This window comes from Rhinolophus sinicus, chromosome 5 (assembly GCF_057876585.1).
Source record: "Rhinolophus sinicus isolate RSI-liver-muscle chromosome 5, RSI-T2T, whole genome shotgun sequence".
Classification (NCBI taxonomy): domain Eukaryota; kingdom Metazoa; phylum Chordata; class Mammalia; order Chiroptera; family Rhinolophidae; genus Rhinolophus; species Rhinolophus sinicus.
The window spans coordinates 26,406,486-26,429,938 of NC_142505.1; the positions used below are offsets into that span (position 1 = coordinate 26,406,486).

Genomic DNA, 23,453 nt, shown 5'->3' on the forward strand with positions numbered 1-23,453 from the left:
TAACTGTCAATGAATGAAATAAGGCCCATTCAATCTAGCAAGAGTGAGGGTCAGTTTAGATGCCTGAATTCTAATATCATGTGTGCTATTCACCTTTGAATTACAGGGCACTAAAATGATCTCCTTTCTATAGTCTAATTCAACAAATAAATAGGTAGTATTGCCCCCTATTTACTACAAGGTGAGAGAGATATACAGTAGAATAACACCATTAAAGCAATTTGAGTTTTGGAGAAGAACAGTACTTTATAAATAGGAAGTGTTATTATTCATATCCAGGAATTTTTGCCCAACTCCCACAGTTTTCTTTCCTTGTGATTATCTGCCATTTCCAGTAAGTAACATTTTAACATTTGATGCTATCGTGCAATCATAATAGGGGAATATTAAACTAGAAAAAAGAAAACCAAACACATGAAAATGTCTATACATTGCATTCTATCATATCATGTAATTAAAATTCATAAAGTCTACAAGATTGGTATAATTTGAGCCTATTTAAGGATACTCTGTCATTTGGGAATAAACATTGTTTCTCATAAAAACTAGGTATTTTATGAAGGTGTGTGTAATATTTTAAATAAATACCCTCTTCAGAAGATAAAATGTAAAGATTTTGTAGGGTATCCAATGGGCACTTATCTTATTAGGGAGACCACTTCATGGATGGTGTAGGTGCTTAAACACTGCACTGTACACCTGAAGCTGAAGCTGAATAGTAATGAATGTTAACTATAATCATATATATATATATATATATATATATATATATATATATATATATACACATATATATATGTATAGTCACAGGATGTGGAGCACAGCATAAGGAATAGCGTCAGTGGAATTGTAACAGCTATATATGATGTCAGAGGGGTAGTAGATTGGGGGAGGGGGTTATCACATTTTGAGGGGTATAAATGTCTAACTATTACATTGTTTTGTATACCTGAAACTAACAATTAAAAAAAAGTAAATGTTTAGATTAGGTGGTGTCCACCTGTCAGAGATGCCTTCCTGAAATTGGATGGACTCTGTTGAGAGCTCTGGGATTTCAATGGTGGGTGTGGGGGTAAGAGCAAGGATGGTTGAGGACACTAATTTGTCTGCTAGTAAAAAGTGGGCATTAAGGACAAAATGGGATTTTGCTCTGACTTGGATCCTTGGACTATGTCAAAGGCTTAGCTTAAAAAAAGAAAACAAGTATTACATATATGCAGAAACCTGTGTTTATAATCCTAGCCAGTAGGTGGGTGGGTAAAATAAAAACTCTCTCTCAATCCTCAAGGACATCCCATCATTTTCTCATCAGAGCTTCATTATGTTGACTCTTTAAGATTCTTTGTATCTTCATGAATTTTCTTTTCAATTAAATATATTCTTGAGATAGGGCCATTCTCTATGAAATTATCAGTAAATATTTTATTGATAATGAGCTCCTTAATTCCTTGTAAAGAACAGACGATCAGGGCATCTGTGGTAGATGTTTGGGGGGAGGAACGGGGTCACAGAGGACACATTTTGGGGTGGGGCTAAGAGCACCAAGGGAGTGGAGAGGTTTGAATGAAGACTAAATAAAACAGGAGAGGGGAACCTACAATTTGGTTTTGTGCTTCTCAAGTCATGCCATGCAAGCCGAATTGTTGACTTCTGGGTTAAACCAGGTTTGTTTGCATACAATGGAGATTCTATCTTCATAACTATCTTTGTCTGTTTTTACACACACACAAATGTGTTTCCTCTGTGACAAGGAATATATAAAACATGTTATATATGGTCTCTCATTTGATTTTGATAGCAATTCTATGCGGTATATATAATTAATTCCATTTTACTGAAGAGATAATTAGAGCTCAGAACATGTCAAGTTCCTTGCCGTACCTATGGGAGGTATTCAGATACAGAACTGTCAAACACCAAAACCCTTTCTTAACCCTTATTCTACATTATCTATTTCCTACCAAATTGTTTACTACAGTGATTCAAGAAGAAAAGTTGTTCTGCAATTTAATAGGTTCAGAAAGTGATACATATTATATATAACCCCTGCCCTTAGATAATTAGAAATACATGAACATATTAAAGGCTATGAGAAATCCCAGCATTTATTAAAAATAAAACACCTTTGTATAACCCACTATTTTCTAAATCTTTATAACTTTGAAATATTTTTGGAGAATGTTATCGACTTCTCATATAGAAAGAACATAACTGGATATCATGAGCTAAAGAAAAGTGACCTACTCCTACGTATCCATCCCTTCTCTTAAAATTATGTTTATGATTTTATTTAAAGCCTTTCTTGTTTGTTCATGAAGGTTTCTAAGTTCAATATGGAACCCTGAGTAGAATTTAGAGAGCTGGTGCCTTAATGTAAAGTCTTCTGTGTGAAACATGATCAACTGGTCCAGAGAACTACAAATTACTAGTAATTTGCATGTATCCTTCTCCTAGAAAATAAATTTGGAATTTGGCTCACCAAGTGCATATTATTCAATCAGATTTTTTATTATTTCATCGTCTTCTAACTCTTACTAGATCACAAGCTCCACGAGACCAGGGACTAATTTTTATTTCATTTACTACCATGTAACCCATATAATTATTGGACCATTAAGAGCTACTGAATAAATATTTATTGAATACAAATATTGAATGTTTAAACAACTAAAAAGTGACTTAAAAACTGAATATATTCTCAAAACTAAGCTCTGCCATTAAAATCCAGGAAAGTGGTTGTCCTTAAGGTGGAGCTAGGAGGACTGACTGCTAAGAAACAAATGGGGCCTTCTGGAGCTCACACACTGTTTGTTCCCTGGACTTTGTGCTGGTTTCATGAGTATTTTTAATGTATAAAAGTTCATCAGCCTGTGGATTTTTCCATATGTTGATTGTTCTTTAATAACATTTAGGGCAATATAGACAACGCAAAAGTGACCTATGTTTTCATGCATCTTACCAATTCATTCTGAATATGTCAGGGCTCATAGATACATGAGGATCAAGAATTTACCACCAGCTACTGATGAAGAGTGAGGCATGGTTACATTCAGGTAAGTATTCCGTAGATGGACCTTGAAATGCAGAAGGTACCATAAGGATGTAGGCCTGGCCCTTTCCATCCTGTTTTGAAGAGTTTTTTAAATTGTGTTCCCTAAATGCAGGGGCTGTAGTAGAGAAGGGAAATGACCTATTTTGTGATAAGAAATTTTGGTTTTACTTGCATCACCTAATATTCAACAGTCTGAGTTGGATATTGTTATCTCTGTTTTATAGATGAAGATACTGATGCCCAAAGCACTAAACTAATTGGTCCAAAGTTGTAGGGCAAGCATGAGGTTTCAACTCAGACTCTCTAGTCTTGAAGACCCACACTTTTCTAAACACTGTGCTACCATGGACTCAGTTTTCCTCTAGTGAGAGGCATCTCTATCTCAGATTAAAACAATAGCAACAACAACAACAAACAAAACAAAGAAAGAAATCCATAGGTCATCACAAATTGGACTCTAAAAACACCATGGTCCCAAGATTTCAATTTACTTTCAATAATAATATTTGACATATGTGAATTCCATGGATTTGACTTTTTAAAAACTGTTTTAATGATCCTTAATAAAGATATGCATATACTTTGTGTGTGTTTCTATATTTATATAAATACAAATAATATATATAGGTATAAGATATAAATGAAATATTCATGATTATCAGTCAGTAAGCATGTTTTCTGTGAATTCTTTTAAACTATGCTTAACTTTTCAAATTAGACATATTCAGAAAATTGAATAACACCGTCAACATCTCATTCTCTTTGTTTACAAATAACATGTGTTAAATTTAAAATGTTACATTTGTTAGCAAATGTCTTCTGTTGTTTGAATGGTACAATAAATTTAGAAGAAGAGTACCTTTGATAAAATATAGCTTATTCACATTTGTCCTAATCAAAAAGTGGAGCAACAATAATAAAAAAAAAATTAATTTGCTTTTTAAATGTATTTTGATAAGGCCTTACAAAGGCAAGAGATTTTACTAGGTAAATTCTAGAAACAACTTATTTAGATTATGTTTTTTTCTGTCTTAGGAAAGTGAGTCAGAATCAAAACCTTGGGGCATGTTTTCTTCTTTTACTTTATTTTAAAAATAATATTGTCAGTTAGATGCTGGGTAAAATCACAAAAATTTGGAGAAATCAGTCAACTCCAAAAGGTTCATTTAGTTTCTGACATTATTTCTCACACTTGCAATGAACTATGCAGAAAGAAAGACTTGATTAGCATGTGCCATTAATCATTTAGGGAAAAGAAAGGGGGCCTTTCATTTTCAATGAGCAGAAACATAGTGGCAAATGAAGGCAAAATCAGTGGATGACGCATAGTTTACTTATCTCCTAGAATGAAGTCTGGTTGGGGGAAAAAAATATTGTAATTCCAGCAGCATGCATTTATGATTATTGAAGTCATTTATTCTCTGTGGCACACAAATATATCATTTGTTGAAATATATTGGCTTTTAAAATTTATCTTTTACTATTTATTTTCACTGTTCAAAGAACATGAAGCTTTCTGATCTACAAGCATATTCAGTAAAAACTGTGGCTATTCTGCCTCTCTGAAGAACTCTTTAGAGGCAATTTGCCTGTCACCAAAGGTCAGAGAAAACCATCAGAGTCATGTAAAAGGTACAAAACCTGATCATTTAAAGGTAAAGGAAAGCAAATACTATTCAAACAAAATTATAGGTTAGCCTTTGATTAGAGGGATTTAGACTACAAATTAACACAGAAGTGGAGATAGATGAGGTAGTTCTTGAAAAATCAATTATAGGGCACTTATCACAATAAGGGATTTGATCTTTGTATCAGTCAGGGTCCAATAAGGAGATAGAAATCACACAGTAAACTGAATAAGAAAAGTTTCAATGCAAAGTATTATTAAATAACATCAGGAGACTAACTACTAAGACATAAAGAGAACTCTAAAGAATTCAAGAGTAGGGGACTTAGGAAGCATCCACCACCTCTAGGGCTAAGACCCAGAACTCAAGGAACACATTTGGAAGAAGTTCCCCACCCCTAACCAAGGTTGAAATTCAGACTTTGTTGGGGAAAAAGTGATTTTAGTGCACTGAATGGCAGAGAAATTTGCCAAGGTGCTGCAGGATGGGGCTGGAAGGCAGGAATATGCCAGGTAAGGTGCAGGTGCAGCACCGAAAAGTTGCTTTGAGGGACACCACTAAAGCTCTTTGGGAATCCTCCTTCTGGGAAACACTGCAATGCATTTGCAGGAGATGCCTGTGGGTGTCCTGCACATCAGACAAGTGTTGCAGGAACAGGAAGAGCAAAGCACACTACCATGTTTCCCCGAAAATAAGACCTACCCTGAAAATAAGCCCCAGTTAAGATCATCAGCCAGACAGACGCATTTAGTACATTATGACGATGTTCCAGAAGATGATATGACTGTATTTGAATAAATGTAGATTGTGGTACATGAAAAAATAAGACATCCCCTGAAAATACGCCCTAATGCGTATTTTGGAGCAAAAATTAATATAAGACCCGATCCTATTTTCAGGGAAGCACAGTAGAACCAGGAAAAGAAATTATTTCCTTTGCAGTGTCCCTCCAGGGCCATTTAACAAAGCTTAACATTGTCCTAGCTGCAAAGAAGAAATGTTTTCATGGTCCAGCTACAATATCACAAAGCAGACAAAGAAAGGGTGGATTTGGTGTGGAGAGGAAATAAACGGGTAACTGACAGAAACTTCAAGTATGATATCTTATATGGTCGTTTGAACACACATGCAAATAGGCTCTCATATAAACTATAGTCTATAGATAAAAGTATTTCAAGCTATTAAAATTATTAGGATTGGCAATTCTAACTATAGATAAGTAACACTATATCAGCTCAAAAACGATAAACTTATTTTTTAGCAAATATTCACTAAGCTAAATAATAAAGTCCAAGTTATTTGAACGACGATTAAAAAATACTTGCCTAAACCAACTTATTTATTTTTCTATAAATGGCTCCAAAATCCATTCAGTTGGACAAGGTCATAAACTGGGAATCAATCTAGAAAACTAGTCTCATTGGATCACAGTAGTAAAGCACAGAACAAATACTGTCATTGAAAAAAATACACTTTGTATATCTACTTAGTCATGAATTCTTTTCTGTCTCCACTAGGACAAGACACCATCACTTCTTTCCTAGAAATTCCAATAGCTTCCCAAGTGATTTTTTAAAAATCCAAATATCATCCTACTTCTGTGTATTTTTAAAAGGCATTTTAAAATTGCAAAAGATATCTTATAGAAGAATGTATACGAGGTAGGACAATTAAGTTCGCGAACTCATCCTAGGAAGAGTGCTACATAACTCATTGCCAAATATCACTGCGGTCACCTTCGAAGTACTCCCCTTAGGAAGCTATGCACTGACACCAGTGCCTAGTCCACCCTTCAAAGAAATTTTGGAACTCTTTTTCTGGAATGGCCATCAGAGCCGTCATCGTATTACCCTTGAATAGTCCTGAATGTCCTGAATGTCATCAAAATGTCTTCCTTTCAATATTTCCTTTATCTTCAGGTAAAGAAAGAAGCCATTGGGGGGCCAGATCAGGTGAGTAGGGAGGCTGTTCCAATACGCTTGTTTGTTTACTGGCTAAAAACTCCCTCACAGACAGTGCCCCGTGAGCCGGTATATTGTTGTGATGCAAGAGCCATGAATTGGTGAAAAGTTCAGATCATTTTCGTCTAACTTTTTCAGGCAGCCTTTTCAGAACTTCCAAATGGTAAACGTGGTTAACTGTTTGCCCAGTGGTACAAATTCATAATGAATAATCCTTCTGATATAAAAAATGGTTAGTAACATTGTTGCCACAAGTTCGCGAACTTAATTGTCACATCTCATATGTGTGTGTTTTTTTTCCCCGTTTGTTTTAATTCTAAGAGGTTCTCCAATATCTTTAATACATGTGTTCTATTGTCTAACACATTTTGGTCAAGAACTACTTATGTAATTTGTGAAAATCCTTCTTGGTGTAATGGTAAATAAACCATTTTATCCAGATTTAGCAGAATTGGACAATAATCCGCCAATATTAATAATTAAAATGTTTTATATGATATAAAATTGTGACAGAAAAAATCATTTATTTTAATACCAAATTTTTCTTCATTGGGTCAGAGAATCTCAATTTCTATAGCCTGCTTTACTATTTTTAGTTCAGTTCAAAAACACTAATTGAGGACTCTTTCTGTACCAGGCAGGGTGCTACTTGCAGAAAAACATAGAAACAAGTTACAGTCCCTGCCTTAATTGAAACAAATCGTTTCAACAATAGATGTATAAAGAAAGCTCCATATTATAAGATAACTCGGTTTCCCGAGAGGGCAGCTAGTCATATAAATTTCATAGCCCTACTAGGAAATAATTTAATTATTTCCCATGACTGTGTGCATTGATTCAGACTCAAGTTCGCAATGGCATTCATATCCTAAGGATATGACTACAATTTCATTGCTGCCTTTTCCGCTTATGACTTCTTTGCAGCAGCAAGTTGACTAAAGAAAAAAGAATCCATATCTGACTCTGACTAGTTTCATGAAGATGCATTTCTGAAAATAGGAACACTGCTGGAATTAGTACTATGTGATATTGTTATAGTCCAGTCACAGTGTAGCTGTGCTTTCAGAATTATTTGGTCAAATTATCTTTTATTCTGTTTAGGACTCTAAAGTCATGACCTGCCTCCAGGACTAGTTTCTTTCAGTCATACAATTGTTGATCAGCTTTCCAGGGTACAATGAAGCTCATGGTATCTTCATAATGTCAAAGGCTGCACATCTATACCTATGGGCTGGCTGATCTTGAATAGCTCTTTCCTCAACAACCTCCTTACAGGTACTCCATGTAAAACTTGCATTTTAATAAGCAGCATTATATGGTCTCCTCATTTATTTGGGGCATGTCTACCACTATCACTTGCAAATTTTTTGCCAGCCATTATAGGTTCAAAACAGTTTGAGATAACACAAAATGAAGAGGGGTTGCAGTGGAGTAAGTGACACGTTGCAGAAAAGATTTGATTCATGACAGAATGGTAGAATATTCCTTGACTGAATGAATGAGAAAAAAAAACTTCAGGACATTACAATGCACTGTAATGAAAATAACTATATTTATAGTTAAAGTGTTAAAAGACCAAAAAGAATGCTAACAAGTCAGCATTACATGGGGGACAGGGTAAATGGGCTATGCGTGTGTATTTTATTTGCATCCAGAAATGAGAAAACTGAACACTTACCATGTGGTAAGTCACTTCATGGATGTTTTTCCTTCCACTTCTCACCAAATTCTGCAGTGGAGACGTTATTTCCAAAGGAGCAATCCTAATATTTAGAGAGATTACAAAGCATGTTCAAGGTTATAGTCTTAGCAAGTAAAACAAAAATCAAGATTCAAACTCAAGCTTGTCCAGTCCCCACGGGCGTACTCATTCCTGAAGCATGCAATGCTTTCCAGTTACCAGGAAATAATAACTGCGAAATGAAATTATTACGGGAACCATTCAGTGCAGACTTGGCACACTGTTGGTGCTTAACTAATGCTGAATGTCATTTTTATACTGTACTACCTACCATACATCTAGAATTTGCTAGGGATTGAGAAATAACCAGCAAACAGTCAGCAGGATTACCATCACTCGTTGGTTTGAATACCTGGTGTTTCTTCCAATGTGTATTTAGAGCAGTACTTTTCAAAATATACAGGGCATAAGAATAATCTGGGGATTTTCATGAAATGTAGATTCTGATTCGGTAGGTCTAGGGATGGCCCTGAGATACTGCATCTCTTACAAGGCTCTGAGATGATGCTGACATTGCTGGTCCAAAAATCACATTTTCAGTAGCAAAAGCTTAAACACCTGTCTAAGAGTTTCTTGGTACATTTATTTAAAATGCAATTACTGTGCCATATTTACTCAATTAGAACACTTGAATATAAGGTTTGGGAATCTGAGTTCTCCACACAATCTCCAGATTCTTTTGCACACTAAAATTTAAGAACTATTTGTGTGGTCTAAAAATCAATCATTTCTGTCATACTGTGCCATTGTGAGAGAACAGAAATTTTAACTTTTGCTCTCATATGCTGGTAAGATTTATATTTTAATTGGTTGGAAGATTATTTTCCAGGCTTATCCTGTGACTCTCAAGGTGATATTGAGAAAGATGTACATATTAGTGGCTAGTTTGGGCTACTGCAGTGTCTTCTGATTTATACTGCTTTTGTTCAGTGTTAAAGAGTGAGGCTTCTGAATTTTCCCTCCTCCTTCATATTCATATTTTATCCTCTTCCTTCAGGGACATTATTCCATAAAGAGATGAATCTGAATGAGCAGAATCATTACAGCCTTCTTCCCTGAGGTGAGCATTCACCCCAGAGTTAATGGTTGGGGTGAGTGTGTATGAATGTGTGCGAGTGTGAGTGTGTGTGAGTGTGTGTGTGTGTGTGTGTGTGTGTGTGTGTGATCTTGGGATGAGGCTGATAAAGCAGCCACCCATATTTAGTGGGTAATAACCACGTGAAGGTCTTTGTGGAACATCACAAAGGAAATACAAATCAAGTCATCTAAATAGTACAGGAGAGACCCAGAATGCCTCACACACAAAAGTCACAGAAAGGACAGAATACAGAACAATGTTCATGATAGTTCTGTGTATCAAAACAAGATTCTCAGAGGAGCTGTCTTAACAGTCATCTGACAAAGTTTAATTCAGCTAATATTTACTGACTGTAATCTAGCATGTGCCATTTGCTGGACAGAAGAGGAAGGTAGATAAAAAGATACAGTCCCTTTACCCATGATAATTGCAATCTAGCAGAAGAGGACAGCTGAATAGAGAGAAATTAAATGCGTATTCCTGGTGGGAAGAAAGTAAAAAAGTAACGTAACTTTTCCAGGTCATTCTTAAAAACTCAATGAGGAAATCCGATGTCCACAAAAATGTTTAATAATATATAATAATTGGAAATAATCCAAATATCAATTCATAGGTGAATAAATTAAGAAACTGTGGTATATTCACACAGTGGACCATTCCTTAGCAATAAAAACAATGAACAAATGATATATGTAAAATATGAGTGAATCAAAAGCATTATGTTAAGAGAAAGAAGCCAGATATAAAACAGTGTACATTGTTTAATTTAATTAATATAAAATTCAAGATAAGGTAAAACTAATCAATGGTGTTTGAAATTAGAACACTGATCATTTATGTTGATGAAGATTGGCTTAAAGGAGCATACAGGAACTTTCTGGGGTGATGATGAAACACTTTATATCATGAATAGGGTGGCAGTTAACTGAGTATATACATTTTTAAAATTCACTTAAGATTTGTACATTTCACTATGTAGTAATTCTACCTCAGGAAATGAAAAAAAAGTGGACTAAAGCATTAAGGATTGGTGACTTTGCTTTTGAATTCTAATTTATTGGCAGACTATCTTGAATCTATTTTTTTAACAATGGAAAACACAGAAAACAACATATAGGTATCTAGCCCCCTCCTTACTAATATTTATAAGTCACACCTTTAGTTCTTTCATTGTCATTTCTTCCTCATAGTTATTTTAATAACTATGTGACATATGTCTATAAAGCACCTAATACATTACTTAGTAATTATTAGGTAATGCTACCATTGAGATTGATAGTAATAAGGATTTCAACACCATGAATACCTGCATTAGAAATGATTATATGTTTTTTTTCTATCTCCATTTTAGTTTCTTGTCTGTTTGTTGAAGTTCTGATTGAGATCATTGAGCATCCTTATAACCAGTGTTTTGAACTCTTCAAAAAAAAGAGAAAGAAATGATTGTATTGTATCATAGTATATTATATTATAATATATAACATATATAAATATGTAACATATATATGATACATACGTATATATACATAACTTATACAGATATACATACAGTTGATCCTTGAATAACAGGTTTGAACTGTGTGTGTTCACTTTTATGTGGAGTTATTTTTTAACAAATACATACAGTATTATACATGTATTTTCTCTTCCTTATGATTTTCTTAACATTTTGTTTCTCTAGCCTACTTTATTGTAAGAATACAGTATATAATACATATGACATACAATATATGTGTTCACCCACTGTTATATTATTGGTAAGGCTGTCGGTCAACTATAGGCTATTAGTTGTTAAGTTTTTTGGGGAGTCAAGTTTTGACTGTGTGGGGGTGTTGGTGCCCCTACTCCTGGCAGTGTTCAAGGTTCAACTGTAAATATATACATATAATGTTCATGAAGAAGAGAAGAGACAGGTAGAGTTCATCTTGCAGAAGAACAAACTCCTGTGTGGAGACATTAAGGCAGCCAGTATAGATGGGTGGGGTTAATTTATTAACTTATGAAGAAAAGGAAAGGCCATGACATGGAATTTTTATTTAATTTGAGAAGTTGAAACTATTATATCAGAGAAGTAGATTAAGGCAATAGTTTATAAGGAGTATTGTTCTGATTATGTAAGATATTTTCATTATGTTCTCACAGGATAAGATCTTGTGTGTTATAGATAGCAGGGTGATGTCAAATAAAGACCTATGAGGGAAAGAAGGCATCTAGAAAAATACTTGAAATTAAAAGTGTTTCTTTTTCAGTTTAGGTCTGAAAAAGAAGATATCTTTCTGTGCAATGCAGTGGGTCAGAAATGGCAGGAGTCTATTGTTACAAAGACATGAAAAACCAAAAGGAGGGAGAATGCCAAGTTTATTATCATAAGTTGGTTTTGTCAACAACGGGAATATTTAAAGGGAATAACACTTTAGCAGAGAGGAAAATCAAGTCAACATGAAATACGTTTTGTTTCACATGTTAAAAAGATATGTTCAGGAGAGGGAAAAATTGAAGTTCAAACAGAAAAGAACTGCTAGAGGTGCAAATCTGTTGGAATGCATTCGAGTGGTAAGGTAACTGGATTGGCATTTGATGAACTCTTCAAATATCAAATCAGAGAAATAATATTGAATAATCTACTCAGGGAAACCCCTGAGCTTCTATTGGGATGTAGAATATTTTAAATCAGATGCTATCAAAACACTGCCATAGTGTGACTTCCTCCTGGAATATTCAATGTCAAACAATCTCAATGGATTTTCTATATATAGCATCACATCATCTGCAAAAAGTGACAATTTAACTTTTTCATTCCCAATTCAGATGCCTTTTATTTCTTCTCTTGCCTGCTTGCTCTGGCTAGGACTTTCGGAGCAAGAAAGGCAGTGGGAATAGGGGACAACCCTGTGGACCCAAGACATGGTTCGTTGTCCCCTATTACCACTGCTTTTCAACAGGACAACCAACCCTGTTAAAAAGCAGTGGTAATAGGGGACAGCCAACCCTGTCTTTTTCCTGAACTTAGAGTGAAGGGCTTCAGTTTTTCACTATTAATTAAATAGATGGTGATGGAAGGAGAACTGTGGGTGGTGAACACACAATGTGATATATAGATGATGTATTACAGAATTGTACACTTGAAACCTATGTAACCTTACTAACCATTGTCACCCCAATAAACTTTAATTAAAACAAAAAAATCTCAAAGGAAGGAATATACGAGTTGGCGTAAGACATTCCTGGGGAATGAAGTGAAGCTTGAGTAATTGCTTAACCTCTTTTAACCTCAGTTTCCTCAGACACAAATTGGAGTAATAAAAGCATCCTCATAAGATTTGTTTTGAGGGTTAAATAAGATGATGTGTGTGAGGTGCCAGGATAGATATCTTCTACATAGTATCTTCTCAAATAATGATAATTACAGAATGCCGTTGAGAATGTGAACATCCTTTTAATTTCAACATATTCATTATTCCCAGTATGTAAAATAGGACACTTAACTTTTTTCTCCTTTAATGGAATGATGGCATTCCCTCCTTGTAATTCTATATCTTACCATCTTGGAAGTTATAAAAAACAAAATAAAAATGTGTGAAGTTAAATGATGGGAATGCATGGTAAGATAGCATTCACAGCAATTTGTTTAAAGACTCATGAAATGTAATCAACAACCATTTAGTAATTTTTGTTTGTTTGTTTTTAATGAGAGAACTGGATCTGTAATAGAGTGATTTCCTTCTTGGATTTTGTCTGAAAATTTGCTCCAGTAACATAGCTTGTTGTAACGTTGCAATTTTTATTTTAAAAATCCCTTTTTCTTAAAATGAAAATCAGCCAAGCAAGGTAAAAATACAGTATCTGTGAATAGAAAGAAAAAAAGTCACTGGGATTTATACGTTTTTAGCTTCAAAACAAAAATTCCATTTCTTATTAAAATATCTTGATGTATTGTGATGTAGTAGTCCTCAAATATATATTTGAATCAAATATCCGAGTTGCCTAATCTCTCCACTATATTCTAAAGGTTGTCTTCCCTTTTGCTGAAATAATAAATGGGTAGTCATGTGTGAGATGCTCGCATCTTTAATATGCCAACACCTTCTGTCTTAGAGGCCTATTGTGCCAGATGGAATGTTTCATAAACATTGTAACAGACAAATTACATTAGATATCCTGGCTAGACCTGTGACACACAGCACCTTGATATAACTCAATTTTGTCTGTGCCTATATCTTCAACCATTGCATTTTAAGTCAGCAGTAGGATAGTATAAATTATCATCTCTGAATAGAATAATAAATCTGTCCACTATGTTTATAAAGCATTCAGCCTCTATTAATTTCTTCACAGCAATATTTATGATAATAGATCTTAGAATGGCAAAGCAAAACTATTTTTCCCACAAAACCATTCTTAAAATGCAATATATTTTTGAGTGAGTATTTTAAGGATTATGACAAGAAACAATAGAAACAAATTTGAATCCTTGTTTTGGTATGTGCAGTTGAACAGAGAATTAATATAGACATTTTTGGAAAGAATTTTTAAAGGAAATTAGTAGCTCAAAGGTTGAAAAAAAGATAAATAATTCCTATCACAAATAATAATGACTTTTTAGTACTTAAAGAAGGACTATGTTTATTGTTATTATATAAGTGAGGAAAGTAACAGAATACTCAGCAGGAAATAGCAACTAGATAGACAGATGATAGATAGATAGATAGATAGATAGATAGATAGATAGATAGATAGATAGACAGACAGACAGACAGATGCATGAATGGGTGGATAAGTAGATGGTGTTCAACCAAATCCTGTGAAGTCAAGAACAGTATTTTTCAAGTTTGAATAATAAAATACCTTCTTGCATAGTACAAATGCTAAATTTAAACAAGCAATTCTAGTTGAAAAGCTTTACTGTAGATGTTGTTAGTTTGGAATTAATATCAGAAGTTGCCAGCATTTAAAGTTAAGATAAGATACTTTTAAAGAAAATGATTTACTACAAAGATGGCATTGACATCCCCTTTCCTCAAGATGTTCCTACCCACTATTGCCTGCCCTGCTGATTTCCAAGCCACTTCTCTGGAGGTCTGACTGAATGCCAAGGATTCACAGCAGGCCTTCTCATGTCCCATTATGAGGAGCTTCTGTAGGAATCTGTTTCTATTCCCAAGAGAAGGCGATAATCATTTGTCCTCCTGATGTGGCTTGCCTTTACACTCTAGATGATTATGCAAGGTTAGCAGAAACCAAGGAAAGTTTAGGAAATGCCTCATGAATTCATGGATTAAAATCATTGTCCTAATGGGACACTCCTTAATCTCATGATAGAGACAATAAATTTTATAGCTGCATGACTGCAGAAAATGACAACTTTTTTTTCAACTGGTGCACTAAAATTATAATTTCAATGTACTAGTGATGGTGAGTTAATTAAAACGTAGAGCAATGGTCAACTATGTAAATCAGAAATTATATAAATCATAATAAAAATTTCTAACATTCTCTCCCTTATAAAAAAGTAACTTTTCAGTAAGCATATAGTTGGAAATGTATGATCAAGGAGAATCCATCATGCAAATGAATCTGGCCCATGATTTAGCAAAGTAATGTTTTTTGAAAACTCTTTTGATAAATCATGACTGTTATTTTTGCTAAATTAATTAGCTATTTGAGAACAAATATATATATATATTAATATATGTTATGTTAATTTATAATATATACATATGATTAAACTTTAGTTACACCAGACCAGTTAGACCACCAGTTAGAATACAAAAGCTGATCTAATTTTATTGATAGTGGATCTCTTTTTAAAATGTTTTCTATTATAAATTAACATAACACATTTTTAGCAATTACTGGAACATGAAAGAAAACCACTCATAATTTTAACAACCTAACATATATTTTGTTGCATTTTTTCTGTCTTTTTTCCTATTCAGCTCTTTTTTAACATCATGTAGTCAGCCAGTTTTTCTTATTTTGTGTTATAGTCAGCATTTTGAGTTTATTAGTCTTTGCAATACTCAATTTTAATGGTTGAAGAATATTCCATTACATAGTTTTAAACCATTCATTTATTATTGGACCTGGATATTTTGTAATTTGAATAGAATTATCGCTTTAAAAATGGATATAAGAAGTAGAATTACTAGATGAAGCACATACACTTGAAATTCTTACTTTTTGGTTATGCTTATTTCTCATTAGACCTTGAAAAACAGATTTTTAAAATGCATAAGTGAATGAGTAATATTACGGTTAAGGTGTTGTTTCTATTCTGAAAGTACTCTCCAAAAAGCTTATAAAAACAGTAGAGTCACAGGAAACTGAATTGGACTACTGCCCTTACTTACTTGTGACCCATGGCAAACTGCTTACCCTTCCTTGGCCTTGGTTTTTCCACGCGTACAAAAGTATGGTATTAGTATTTACCTTTAGTGGGTTTTTGTTTGAATATTAAATAAGAAATGGGATGGAAAATCCTTAGTACAGTCCTTAGCAAATTGTAAGTCTCGATTATCAATATTCTCCATTCCGTAAAAATTGATGCTGATGTTGATGATATCTACTCAATCCCTCAATAAACAAGTTCATTAAATTGCATGTTTAAAAATATTTATCTAAAAATACATGATTATTTAATTAATATAATTCATCTAAACTATGCTGAAAAGGTCTCAGATGTGCCGGGCGTTTTTCCCCCTGGAATTTGCCAGTAATTTGGGCATCATATAAACTCAATTCTCTAGATCAGAGATCTGTACAATTGATTGAATTGGCCAGGTAATCAATCTGAATTGGCTCTTGAGACAGTATTTATCAAATAGATGTGTCTCTGAGTGACATGTATAGCTGTAGGCATTCACATCTCACACTCCCACGATGACAGGAGGATGTAATGTGCTCCTCTCAAGCTTTAATTTGGCAAGGATTCTCTGCTTCTGAAAGCAAGGATATGACAGCTGTCTGCGGAGGCACACAATGGAAGGGAAAAATTATACAGCTGCAAAGACAGGGCTCGGCTCTGTCATTACCATTATCGTCATTTACTATTTATCAGGGTGTCCACAATGTGCCTTGTGTGTTACAGGCTGCAGGCATCACTCTGCCTCAGAAGAGAGGAGCAGATGAAAGCCAGCCTGTGCCAAAGATGAAACAAACACCCAGGCTCCATCCAAGGTACACGCAATATTCAGAAAGATGCTACTTATTTCTGAGTCTTGAGATTGTACATGCTGGTGGGAAACTTCCCCGCCTGCATAACAGGCCTTCGAAAGCATCAAAGGTGAGATTTGAAAATCTTTGTAAGCAATGATCCTGATATCAAAATAAGTTTTGATGTTACTTTAAGGGTATGCCCTCTCTCTTTTTTTCCCAGAAATGAGGTAAAGGAAGTGGATGGGGCACTTACTTATTCAAGTGCTACATTTAAGATGTTAAATCACTTTGAGAATGCATTAATTTCAGGGAGTTTACTGTAGAATTACGGCAAACAGTCTTCACTGAAGCTAAGATTTATATTCTTTTTTTTTTAAAGTATGTCTTTTTTTTTTAATTTATTGGGGTGACAATTGTTAGTAAAATTACATAGATTTCAGGTGTACAATTCTGTATTACATCATCTATAAATCCCATTGTGTGTTCACCACCCAGAGTCAGTTCTCCTTCCATCACCATATATTTGATCCCCTTACCCTCATCTCCCACCCCCACCCCCCTTACTCTCTGGTAACCACTAAACTATTGTCTGTGTCTATGAGTTTTTGTTTCTCATTTGTTTGTCTTGTTCTTTTGTTGTTTTTGGCTTATATACCACATATCAGTGAAATCATATGGTTCTCTGCTTTTTCTGTCTGATTTATTTCGTTTAGCATTATACTCTCAAGATCCATCCATGTTGTCACAAATGTTCCTATATCATCTTTTCTTACCGCTGAATAGAATTCCATGTTGTATATATACCACAACTTCTTTATCCATTCATCTATCGAAGGACATTTTGGTTGTTCCCATGTCTTGGCCACTGTAAACAAAGCTGCAATGAACATTGGAGAACACGTGTCTTTATGGATAAATGTTTTCAGATTTTTTGGGTAGATACCCAGGAGAGGGATTGCTGGGTCATACGGTAATTCTATTCGTAATTTTTTGAGGAACCTCCACACTGCCTTCCATAACGGCCGCACCAGTCTGCATTCCCACCAACAGTGTATGAGGGTTCCTTTTTCTCCACAGCCTCTCCAACACTTGTTACTAATTGTCTTGTTAATGATAGCCATTCTGACTGGGGTGAGGTGATATCTCATTGTGGTTTTGATTTTCATTTCTCTGATGATTAGTGATGTTCAGCGTTTTTTCATGTCTATTTGCCATTTGTATGTCCTCTTTGGAGAAATGTCTCTTCAGATCCTCTGCCTATTTTTCATTTGGGTTGTTTGTTTGTTTTTGTTGTTAAGTTTCATGAGTTCCTTGTATATTTTGGATATTAGCCCCTTATCGGAGGCACTGTTTGCAAAAATCTTCTCCCATTCAGTTGGTTGCCTCTTTATTTTGTCGATGGTTTCTCTTGCTGTGCAGAAGCTTTTAAGTTTCATATAGTCCCATTCATTTATTTTAGCTTTTACTTCCATTGCCTTTGGAGTCAAATTCATAAAATGCTCTTTGAACCCAAGGTCCATAAGGTTAGTACCTATGTTTTCTTCTATGCAGTTTATTGTGTCAGGTCTTATGCTTAAGTCCTTGATCCATTTTGAGGATTTATATTCTGATGTGAGTCAATACTATCCGAAATTTTAAATTTGATTGTATACTTTTGCTCTAATAATTTAGTACTGGTTTTGATTACAAAGTTAATAAGAGAAATTATGGAAAGTATGAAATGTATAAAGAATATAATAATAGCTAATTCCTTAAATCCACCATGTTTACTATTTTGGGTGCTACATTTCTATTCAGTAATTTTTCCAATTAGGAAAGACTTCTGAAATTTAAAATTTTCTTTTCATCATTAAAATATAAGTATTTTCTCATTAAACATTCTAACCAATGATTTCTATTATTTTTAATAGCTAATTAGTAAGAAACTCTTTATGGTAGATAATAAGACATTATATTCCTGGGACAAAAAAGTATTCCATTTAAAATTTTGATGATAACAACCAATTAAACACACACACACACACACACACACACACACACACACACACACTAAAAATCCCCTCCTTCAAGTAATATATGAGAATTTCCATATGGTCATGCCCTTGCCACGCTCGAATATTGGTTGAAGTTTGGTGTTTTATTATTGTTATGATTTGCAATTCCCTGTTAAAAAAAAATCTGTTAGTTTTTCTTAGAATTCAACATGACCTAAAATAGTTAATAAATATAAAAGAATATGTATATTGGCCAGTTTAGATTTTTATTATGTGACTATACTGTTTAATTCACCACTTAAATTTGGTTTTCTTTATTTTTCTGATTTGGGTTAGCTCTTTGCATTTTCTGGTGTCAAAGCAAAAATTGCACTAGACAAAATTAAATACACAAAAAAGGCTTTGTTCAAGGCTATTGCAATAGAGTAGAGAGGCCACAGCTCAGTGTGAACTCAACTCTGCTGAATCAAAGGGCAGAGAAGTTTTAAGTACTGGGGTGAAATGGAGAACACAGGCTGTCTGTGTTTGCTAGATAGCTTTACCCAAAGGAAAATTAAACTTTCTTACATTTTCATGACAGGGTAGGTTCACAAATGGGAAGGAGGCTCCTACCTTTGCACAGAACCCAGGAGATAAGGGAACTATCTCCCTTGATGTTTACATTTTAGAGATAATTCCCAGGTTCTTGAGAAAGACATTCCTGGGTTATAAAACTAGAAAGATTCTTTTGAAAAGATTTGTAGAGAGGATTCTGGGAAGATAGCAGAGTAGGAAGGACCATGACTCTACCTCCCCACCTAGACACTAGTTGAACTTGAACAATCTATCTGTTGTAGCTATTTTGTATATGTGCTGCCAAAGCCAGCACCGTTGCAGCTATTTTGGAAACCTGGAGTCTATGGAAAGCTTGCGACTTCCAGGGGAAGACTTGGTTGGTAACTTGTAGTTAGTTTTGCTCAATTACACCTCTTATTGCCATAGCGGCTACCTATCCTCCACCCCCAGTCATGATAGACAGTTATGCAGATGTATTATGCACACAGCTTGAGGGAATCAGGATGGACAAAAGCACCCTGCATGCCAAATATTAAGGATCAGTACTCTGATTGCTGACTGCTGCTTCTGGTCACAGAGGTGCAGACAAAAAGCTGCAGCCATTGTTGTTGCACCTCCCGCCACTGTTGCAAGACTCTCCCCCTCCCACTGAAGTAATTTCTGGGGATATAAATGGCCAGTGCCCTTCCTTCCCCTTCATTTTTCTCCTTTTTACATTTTGGGAGCCACACATTCGAGACTAGAACATTAAAAAACAACTTCATGTATGGGAAAAAGTTAGAAAGTGATTACATATGCCCAGGGAAAGGCAGTACGTTGGTTCCTAAAAAATTTAAAATAGAATTACCGTCTAATTCAGCAATCCTACTTCTGGGTACGTACCCAAAGAATTTAAAGCAGATTCTCCAGGAAATATTTGTATATTACTGTTCAAAGCAACATTATTCACCATAGTTAATACGCGGAAGGAATCTAAGAGTGCATCAACAGAAGGATGAGCAAAACGTGGCATGTACATACAATGGAACATTGTTCAGCCTTGAACAGCAAGTACATTCTGACACATGCTACAACATGGATGAAGCTTAAGGACATTTTGCTAAGTGAAACAAGCCAGTCACGAACAGACAAATACCGCATGATTTCACTTACATAAGATACTTACAGTAGTGAAAACCATAGAGACAGAAAGTAAAATGGTAGTTTTCAGGGGCTGGGAGGGCAGAGAATGAGAAGTGATTTTTTTAAATGGGTATAGAGTTCAATTTTTACAAGATGAAAAGAGTCATGGAGTTGGAAGGTGGTGGTAGTTGAACAACATTATGAATGTATTTAATATCACTAAATTATGTATTTAAATGGTTAAGATGGTAAATTTTAGGTTATGTGTATTTTAGCACAATAATAATGCTGAAAGTAAGATTTACATATATCTCAAAGGGCAGACAACAATTTTCTAAAGAAAATACTCTAAAGAAGGTAGGTCAGGACCTAGAGCCAGGAAGGAGCTGAGAGGGCCACCTTGGTCATAGGATATCAGTCCCTTGAAATTACATCATATTAAAAATATTTTGTTCAGGTCTGATGCTTACATTTTAACCTTATTTGTGTGCTTTTCCTCCAGAAGAATTTTAATTTATAGAGAGTAATAAAGGATTTTGTGATTTGTGTTCGTTTAAGGAGGCCCTTCCTACTCTAAATTTAAAAACCCATTTTCCTCTATGTTCTAAAGCTTTTTCTTGGGGGGTCGGGGAGTGGTATATCGGTCTTCCATTCACCTGAACTCATTTTTAGAAACTAAATTTTTCTCCGAATTTTATAACTAAATGTCCTAATACCATTTGTTTAACAGTCCAGCCTTTCTTCTCAAAGCGTTAATGCCAGCTTTATTGTATACCATGATGCACTTATTTGTGGGGCTACTATTGATCCCACGCTAGTCCACTAGTCTATTCGTCTATAATTCATGGATGAGGAGAAGCCAACCATGCGAAGGAGAGTGAGAAGAGTGTTCTCGGCTGAGAATACAGAAAACGTGGAAGTCCTGAGGTGAGAAAGATCTTCTTTGCTAAGAACAAATAGGAGGTAGGTGTGTCTAGACTGTAGTGAGTCGAGGAGAATGGAGCGGGATGAAATTTACAAGATGGGCGGGGCGAGGTCTTGCATCACACAGCAGTTGTTACCAGTGGGTGGTGCCTCTGCCTGGTGAAACTCTTAGGTAGTGTGGATGAGCAAGTCTATGGTCACTGCTCCTCTGGAGAAGACTGGAAATAAATAAGGTCTGTCTCTTTTCCAGGCCTGTCAGGTTTACAGTGTGTTATAGGAGAATCTCTAATAGATGGCAAGGCAAATCTCAGAAAAGTGCAGTGTGGAGAAAGGAAGGTGGAAGCCCTAACCGAATGCCTTGGTCACTTACATTATGCAGAGGCTCTTCCGGACTCAGCTGTTGAAGTGAGTGTTTCAGGATCCTGGATCTGCTTTCTTCCACCAGATCTCACTGTCCACTAGCTCCCATTTCCTCCCTGCAGCAGGGAGGAAATTCATTTAAATTCACCAGTTCTACATCTTTAGACGTTCCCTAACAAAACACACTGCCCTCCCAGGAAAATGGAGCTTCGTTCTCCAGACACCTTACAAAATTGTGAGCCTTGGGATGTGTGTAGGTGCCAGTCGATCCCACTACACAAGAATGCCTGAGGAGGAGGCAGAGTTCATCAGAACCCATCAAAGTATTCCACATGATTTCCTAAAGTTTCAATATCCAATGATATTAAATATATCTGTGGTCTAATATTTTCCTTCTTTTAAATAGCTTTCAATGTGAGTACAATTTATGGTTATTTAAAGATGTGTACTTGTATCATGGATTGCATGTGAATATCTAAAAAAAAACACAACATAATATTAGTTCAGAGCCTTTGGTGCTTTGGGAAGGGGGAGCTGGTCGTATGTACTCACAGGCAAATGCTTAAAAATTTAAAGATAATGGTAATAATACCTTACACTTTAAAGTGCATACATACATGATCACATATACTATTACATTTGAGTCTCACAACATCCTTACGATGGAGGAATATTTTCCTGTGAGTCCCCAAATGATGTAGATGATGTTGGATCTGCCGGCAGTTTCTGGGTGTAGGGCAGGATTGTGTCTGTCTCGTGAGACTGAAAAATGGAAACATGGACCCTGGAGAGGCAAAGAGTTTTAAAAAGAGGATAGTTTATTGAAAGCAAAGAGTCAGAGCTCCTGAGCCAGAGGGGGTCCCAAATAGGGATGCCCAGTGACTGCGGAAAAAGTTCTTACTTTTATACCTTCCCTTGCCTGTTTGGGGAAGGGGAGCTGTTTGAAGAAGGGAACTGGCGCCTTCTAATGAAATTTGTCTGCCAGGTTTGTTCTGCTTGCCCATCCCAAAGGAATTCCTGAAGTACCCCACTCTTATCTATCAGATCTGCTCCGTTTGTCAGGCCAAAAGGAATTTTATGATTAACCTCAAGGCCTTGTTATATTATGTCCTGGAGTGAAAGAGTGATTTCAAAACCTGATGTTTTAGGATATGCCTGTCTTTGTTTATTCCACCAGGGACCTCCCTGTCTACCTAGTGACATGCTAACTCTCCTGTCTCACTTAGAGGAATAGGTTCAATTGTTATTACCCCCACTTTACAAATTCAGAAAGAAGAGATTATTTTCTTAATGACACACAGGCACAGAAGGTGAATCTCAAACCCAGTTTTTCTAACTTTGTGATTGTAGCTCTTTCAAGTACATTATTCTATGCTTTACTTAACTAGGCAAGGAGCAATATTGTCACCACGTTCTTTACATTTTCTTAAGGGCTAACATTAGGAAAATGAACAATTAGCTCACTATTATAAAACCAAGAAAGATTGTTACCTCTTAGTTATGAAGGCAGAAAGATTGTACGAACAGAACCTTGAACTAATGAATAACCTTTTATCATGAATTATAATGTAACACCTGTAACATTTAGCTATAACAATATTTTAATTTAGCAGAACTTTCTATGGTAATGTTCACAACTTATATGAAAATCAAACAGAAAGAAGTATTGAAAAAATCTTAATGGAAATCATTACACAGATGACCTACACTCTCAGAATATTTATAAGTAAAAGAGAAATTATTCTATGTCCGCATTTAAGAAATGTCAGAAGGATAACTTTGGCCTAAGTTAATCTTGAGAAGCTGCAGATGGCTCAATTGGACATATTTTTATAATCTATGTGTCCATTCTCCTCCCTCTGTGATTACTCTTCCCCATTTCT

General features: G+C 35.2%; 1 long non-coding RNA gene across 2 annotated transcripts in view; it reads right to left on the minus strand.

Moving 5' to 3' along the window:
• LOC109444555 (uncharacterized) overlaps window positions 1-23,453 on the minus strand; it is a 47,449-nt gene that overhangs the window by 14,805 nt on the left and 9,191 nt on the right. For both annotated transcript variants that reach the window (XR_012489494.2, XR_016021434.1), the window contains exons 3-5: window positions 21,581-22,354; window positions 10,767-10,878; window positions 8,320-8,404 (exon numbers count right to left, since the gene is read on the minus strand). This is a non-coding gene — a long non-coding RNA (uncharacterized LOC109444555). The remainder of the gene's footprint in view (window positions 1-8,319; window positions 8,405-10,766; window positions 10,879-21,580; window positions 22,355-23,453) is intronic.